Source organism: Pan paniscus, chromosome 11 (assembly GCF_029289425.2).
Source record: "Pan paniscus chromosome 11, NHGRI_mPanPan1-v2.0_pri, whole genome shotgun sequence".
NCBI classification, from domain to species: domain Eukaryota; kingdom Metazoa; phylum Chordata; class Mammalia; order Primates; family Hominidae; genus Pan; species Pan paniscus.
The window spans coordinates 71,296,780-71,302,803 of record NC_073260.2 but is presented as its reverse complement, the minus strand read 5'-3'; the positions used below and the strand labels follow the sequence as shown (position 1 = coordinate 71,302,803).

At 43.2% G+C, this 6,024-nt stretch overlaps 1 pseudogene; it reads left to right on the top strand.

The window, feature by feature from the left end:
* The first annotated feature begins 3,024 nt into the window (after positions 1–3,024).
* On the top strand, positions 3,025–5,635 carry LOC100994176 (transcription factor BTF3-like; annotated as a pseudogene).
* The last annotated feature ends 389 nt before the right edge of the window (positions 5,636–6,024 follow it).

Sequence of the window (6,024 nt, the reverse complement as noted above, 5' to 3'; positions counted from 1 at the left end):
AAAAATTTGAATTGTAGTGTAATGTTCAAGAAAGAACACTAGCAACTTGGAGGCTCTCAATATACTTTCTTTCTTTCTTTATCTATTTATTTAGAGACAGGGTCTTGCTCCATCCCCCAGGCTGGAGTGCAATGGCATGATCTCCGCTCACTGCAACCTCTCGCCTCCCAGGTTCAAGAGATTCTCATGCCTCAGCCTCCCGAGTAGCTGGGAGTACAGGCGCTCACCGCCATACTGGCTAATTTTTGTAATTTTAGTAGACACGGGGTTTCACCATGTCGGCCAGGCTGGTCTCGAACTCCTGACCTCAGGTGATCCGCCTGCCTCAGCCTCCCAAAGTACTGGGATTACAGGTGTGATCCACCACGCCCAGCCTAAATATACTTTAGTTTCAGAGATGATGATGTTCTGAACTGCTAAGCTTTCCCTTCATTTAAATAATATGCAGGCCAGATATTCTGCTAACTTTTCTATGAAAGACTCTTTAAAAATGAGGACATGGCCAATTATTTTGTTCCAATGACCAAAGTGTGCTGCATGGGAGGAAATACAACAAATATGAAAACTGGGGCTGGGAATGTTGGAAAGGGTGTAGCAGGCACCTGTTGGTCCCCACCATTCTCTTCTTTCTTGCTAGCAGGGACCTGATTTGGTTTGGGCTGCAGAATAATACCCAATCTCCTCAAATGAATCAAGACCAACTGAAGTCAATTGTGACAATCTCATATTCTTCATATGTTGAGTGGTCTAAGGGTGAGCTGATGTTCCATTTCTGGCCAATGAAAAGGAGAAGTCTGCTGATGTCTTCTCGGAAAAATTTTTGTCCCTGCTAACAAAGATATGTGTGGATAGAGTATTTTATCTTGAGCACCCTTTATTCTTGCTCTGGTCATTGCCTTATGATAACATAATAGAGCAGCTGCAGCCGTGTCATGCTTGTGAGTGAAAAGTCAGGAGAGTGGAAAAGACATTCATTTGTCCATTCAGCAAGTATTTACTGGGCACTTACTATTGCCAGGTCTTCTAGACTTTGGGGGATACACTAATAAATAAAACAGACAAAGTCTTACATTGGGCATTTATCCAGAGCCCTAATATTTTGGAGCAGAAGGGACATTAATGCCTTTATTGCTTAAGACACTATAAATTAAATATTTTATTACTTTCAGCCCAAAGAATTCCAATTGACATAAAACATTTATTATTACTATTATTAAAAGTTTAATGAAGTGCCTAAGCTAAGCATAGGCACTTCATTAACCTTTTGGTAACTTCCCCAGATTTCCAACCTCAAAGATTTATCTGCATTCATTACTCTACATGCAGAATTTACCTACCCCACCCCTGCAGAAAAGAAAGCAAGGTGGCCGGGCACGGTGGCTCATGCCTGTAATCCCAGCACTTTGGGAGGCCGAGGCAGGGGGATCACCTGAGGTCAGGAGTTCGAGACCAGCCTGGCCAACATGGTGAAACTCCGTCTCTACTAAAAGTACACAAATTAACCGGGTGTAGTGGCGGGTGCCCGTAGTGCCAGCTACTAGGGAGGCTGAGGCAGGAGAATCGCTTGAACCATGGAGGTGGAGGTTACAGTGTGCCAAGATCATGCCACTGCACTCCAACCTGGGTGAGAGAGCAAGACTCAGTCTCAAAAAAAAAAAAACAAAAAAACAAACAAAAAAAAAGGAAGGCAAGGTGGTTTTGCATAGTAATCTGAAACAGAGAAAAGAAAGATGTGGAAAAGAAGGATAGAAAAGTGTCCATTATCCAACCCTCAGGGACACCGTGTAGAGAAGCAGGGGTTATAAATAAAAGCAAAAGCATTATGACAAGAGGCTTACAAGACAAACTGCATAGGCCAGGCATGGTGGCTCACGCCTATATTCCCAGCACTTTGGGAGGCCGAGGCGGGCGGATCACGAGGTCAGGAGTTTGAGACCAGCCTGACCAACATGGTGAAACCCCATCTCTACTAAAAATACAAAACTTTGCCCGGTGTGGTGGTGCATACCTGTAATCCCAGCTACTCAGGAGGCTGAGGCAGGAGAATCGCTTGAACCCCGGAGATGGAGGTTGCAGTGAGCCGAGATCGCACCACTGCACTCCAGCCTGGGCAACAGAGTGAGACTCCGTCTCAAAAAAAAAAAAAAATTAGCCAGGCATGGTGGCGGGTGCCTGTAATCCCAGCTACTCGGGAGGCTGAGGCAGGAGAATTGCTTGAACCCAGGAGATGGAGGTTGCAGTGAGCCGAGATCACACCATTGCACTTCAGCCTGGGTGACAGAACGAGACTGTCTCAAAAAAAAAAAAAAAAAAAAAAAAAAGACAAACTGCATACACAATAGCACTATGGAGCTTAGGTGCCAAATTGCTGCTTAGAGAAGAGACAAGCATGTCCTCAATCTCTGCACAGCACAGGATGGCATCTGGCAGGAATCTCAGCACAGCAGTGGAGCAGAAGTGCCAGGAAGTAGCATTCCCACTGGAGATCCTGGCCACAGTGGCTATATTGAAGAACCACAATACAATGGTTCCTAGTAACGGACTTCAGTAACGATACAAAATTAGAGCATGTATGGACTTGTTCCTGAGCACAAGTGAAACATCCATGAAATTAGAGATGAGCTGGGGTCCTGAAATATGTCAGGAAGGGATAATAAGGATGCTAAATTCAGGTCTTACTAATGTTCCTGTGACCTTGTTTACACCCACTGGCTGTGAAGGCCAAGGATATATAGGTTACACTGCAGTATTAAAATTATGGAAAATGACTGCAACTTCTCTATCTTTCATGATTTTCTACTTTACAGATAGCTCTTCTCTGTTTCTTCATTAACAATCCCTCCAAAAAAAGTACATATATTCATTTGTTCAATTTTAGATTGTGAGTATCCCAACCAAATTTAATCTTTTCCTAGAGAAAAGAAATAAAAATTTTAACTAGAAAGCACAGGTCAAAAGATATTTAGATGAGGAGGATGCTATGGAAAATACTAGAAATTTCTTTATGGTTAGACGCTTGTAATGTCTGTTGGGTCACAGACCCCCTTTGAGACTCTGAGGACACTCTAAGCTTCTCTATAGGAAAAGCTCATTTGCAAGAGTATATCGGAAGCCCATTCACTACGCTGTATCTTGGAAGCAGAGGGACCCTAGGCTTAGAGCTCTTACATCAGTCTCTGGACTCTAGTATCCTTGGGAGGTAAGAATGTGATAAAAATGAAACGAAGTCCATGACTTTGACCTACCTTCTGGTCAGTTAGCATTGTGTGAATCCCTGACTACATCCCTAATCCTTATCAGAATCTAGCAAGTGTAGATGGATTCAGTGCTGACAAATCACCTTTCCAATTAGGGTGCCTTGCTGACACAATTAATAGTTTCATGTTCCATTGAGTCCTACTGAAAGTATGCCCTTCCAACCCATCTGACCACCATGATATTGAAGAACCGTAAAGACTAACATTTTATACTCAGAGAAGTATCCTAATAATAGCTGTCTACACAAAAGGCATCATCAAACACTTTAGTAATGTTATCCCATTTTGGCTGGGTGTGGTGGCTCACGACTGTAATCCCAACACTTTGGGAGGCCAAGGAGGGCGGATCACTTGAGGTCAGGAATTGGAGACTAGCCTGGCCAACGTAGTGAAACTCCATCTCTACTAAAACAATACAAAAATTAGATAGGCGTGGTGGCACGCCCCTGTAATCCCAGCTACTTGGGAGGCTGAGGCAGGACAATTGCTTGTACCTCGGAGGTGGAGGTTGCAGTGAGCAAAGATCGTGCCACTGCACTCCAGCCTGGGCAACAAGAGCGAAACTCCATCTCAAAAAAAAAAAGAAAAAAAAAAGGAAGAAAAGAAATGTTATCCCATTTCATCTTCACATGAGCTGTACGAGATTATAAAATATGACTCATTTTGTAGATGAGAAAACTAAGGTTAAGTGATACAACCATGGTCACACACATAATAAGCGGCAAAACACATATCCCTGTCTTATGGACTGGATGCTCATGTGCCCCCATCACTCATATGTTGAAGCCCTAAACCCATAGCATGATGGTACTAGAGAGTGAGCCTTTGGGAGGTCATTCTATTTAGATGAGGTCACGGATGTAGAGCCCCCATGACGGGATTCATGCCTTTTTAAGAAGAGGAAGGGCTGCCATCTTGCGTTCTAGCATGTGTGCGCTTCATCTCAGCTGGTCCACGGGAGACCCCCTGAGGACCAATCCTAGTCCCCCTCGCGACCCCTTATCTGCTCGGACAAGATGAAAGAAACGATCATGAACCAGGAAAAACTCGCCAAACTGCAGGCACGAATGAGCATTGGTGGGAAAGGAACTGCTCACAGAAAGAAGGTGGTGGTTCATAGAACAGCCACAGCAGATGTTCAAAAACTTCAGTTCTCCTTAAAGAAGTGAGGGGTAAACAGTATCTCTGGTATTGAAGAGGTGACTATGTTTACAAACCAAGGAACAGTGATCCACTTTAACCACCCTAAGGTTCAGGCATCTCTGGCAGCGAACACTTCACCATTACAGGCCATGCTGGGACAAAGCAGCTGACAGAAATGCTAGCCAGCGTCTTAAACCAGCTTGGTGCAGACAGTCCATCTAGTTTAAGGAGACTGGCTGAAGCTCTGCCCAAATAATCTGCGGATGGAAAAGCACCACTTGCTACTGGAGAGGATGATGATGATGATGATGAAGTTCCAGAGCTTATGGAGAATTTTGATGAGGCTTCCAAGAATGAGGCAAACTGAACTGAGTCAACTTCTGAAGATAAAACATGAAGAAGTTACTGGGAGCTGCCATTTTATATTACGACTGCTTTTTAAGAAATATTTGTTTATGGATCTGATAAAATCTAGATCTCTAATATCTTTAAGCCCAAGCCTCTTTGACACTGCAGCTCTTTTCAGTTTTTGCTTATACACAGTTCATTCTTTGCAGCTAATTAAACCGAAGAAGCCTGGGAATAAAGTTTGAAACAAAGGTTAATAAAGTTCTTTGCCTAGTTAAAAAAAAAAAAAGAAAAGAACGAAAAAAGAAAGAAAAAGAAGAAGAGGAAGAGACACAAAAGCTTCCTTTCTCTGCCATGTGAATATGTAATGAGAAGGTAGCTGTCAACAAGCAGGGCCAGGGTCCTCACCAGATGCTGAATCTGCTGGCAACTTGATGTTTGTTTGTTTGTTTGTTTGTTTGTTGAGACGGAGTTTCGCTCTGTAGCCAGGCTGGAGTGCAGTGCAACCTCACTGCAACCTCGGCCTCCCTCCACCTCCTGGGTTCTCCTGCCTCAGCCTCCCAAGTAGCTGGGACTGCAGGCATGTGCCACCATGCCCAGCTAATTTTTGTATTTTTAGTAGAGACAGAGTTTCACCATGTTGGCCAAGATGGTCTCGATCTCTTGACCTCGTGATCCGCCCACCTTGGCCTCCCAAAGTGCTGGGATTACAGGTGTGAGCCACCATGCCTGGCCTGGCACCTTGATCATAATCTGCCTCCAGTACTGTGAGAAATAGATGTCTGTTGTTAAGCCACCCAGTCTACGGTATTTTGTTATGGCAGCCTAAACAGACTGAGGTGCCCAGGATGGACAAACTTGTGCTTTTTGCATGCCAACTAATACAAATACTATACTTTGTAATCTAAGTCCCAAGTGTCAACCCTAAATTTGAAAGGTTAATAGAAGCTCAACATAAATACTCCTAAATCTCCTGAAATGATTTCAATTAAATAAAACTGGATTTTGAGAGACATTAAAATATATTGACATTGAATGAAAAAAAAAGTGTCTTTTTACTTAATTGTTAAAATCACCCCATCTATATCCTGCCCACATAATTCTCAACTAATAATAGCCTATTTCACTCAGCGTCAGCAAAGAATACAGAATGCTGTAATCCACATGTATGTTATTTTGTTGCACATGCCTGCAAACCATGATTAGCAGATATTTTCTTCAAACATCAAGTCAAACATTTTTGAGAGTTTTTTCTTGCTTGCAGAAAATTCAGGAG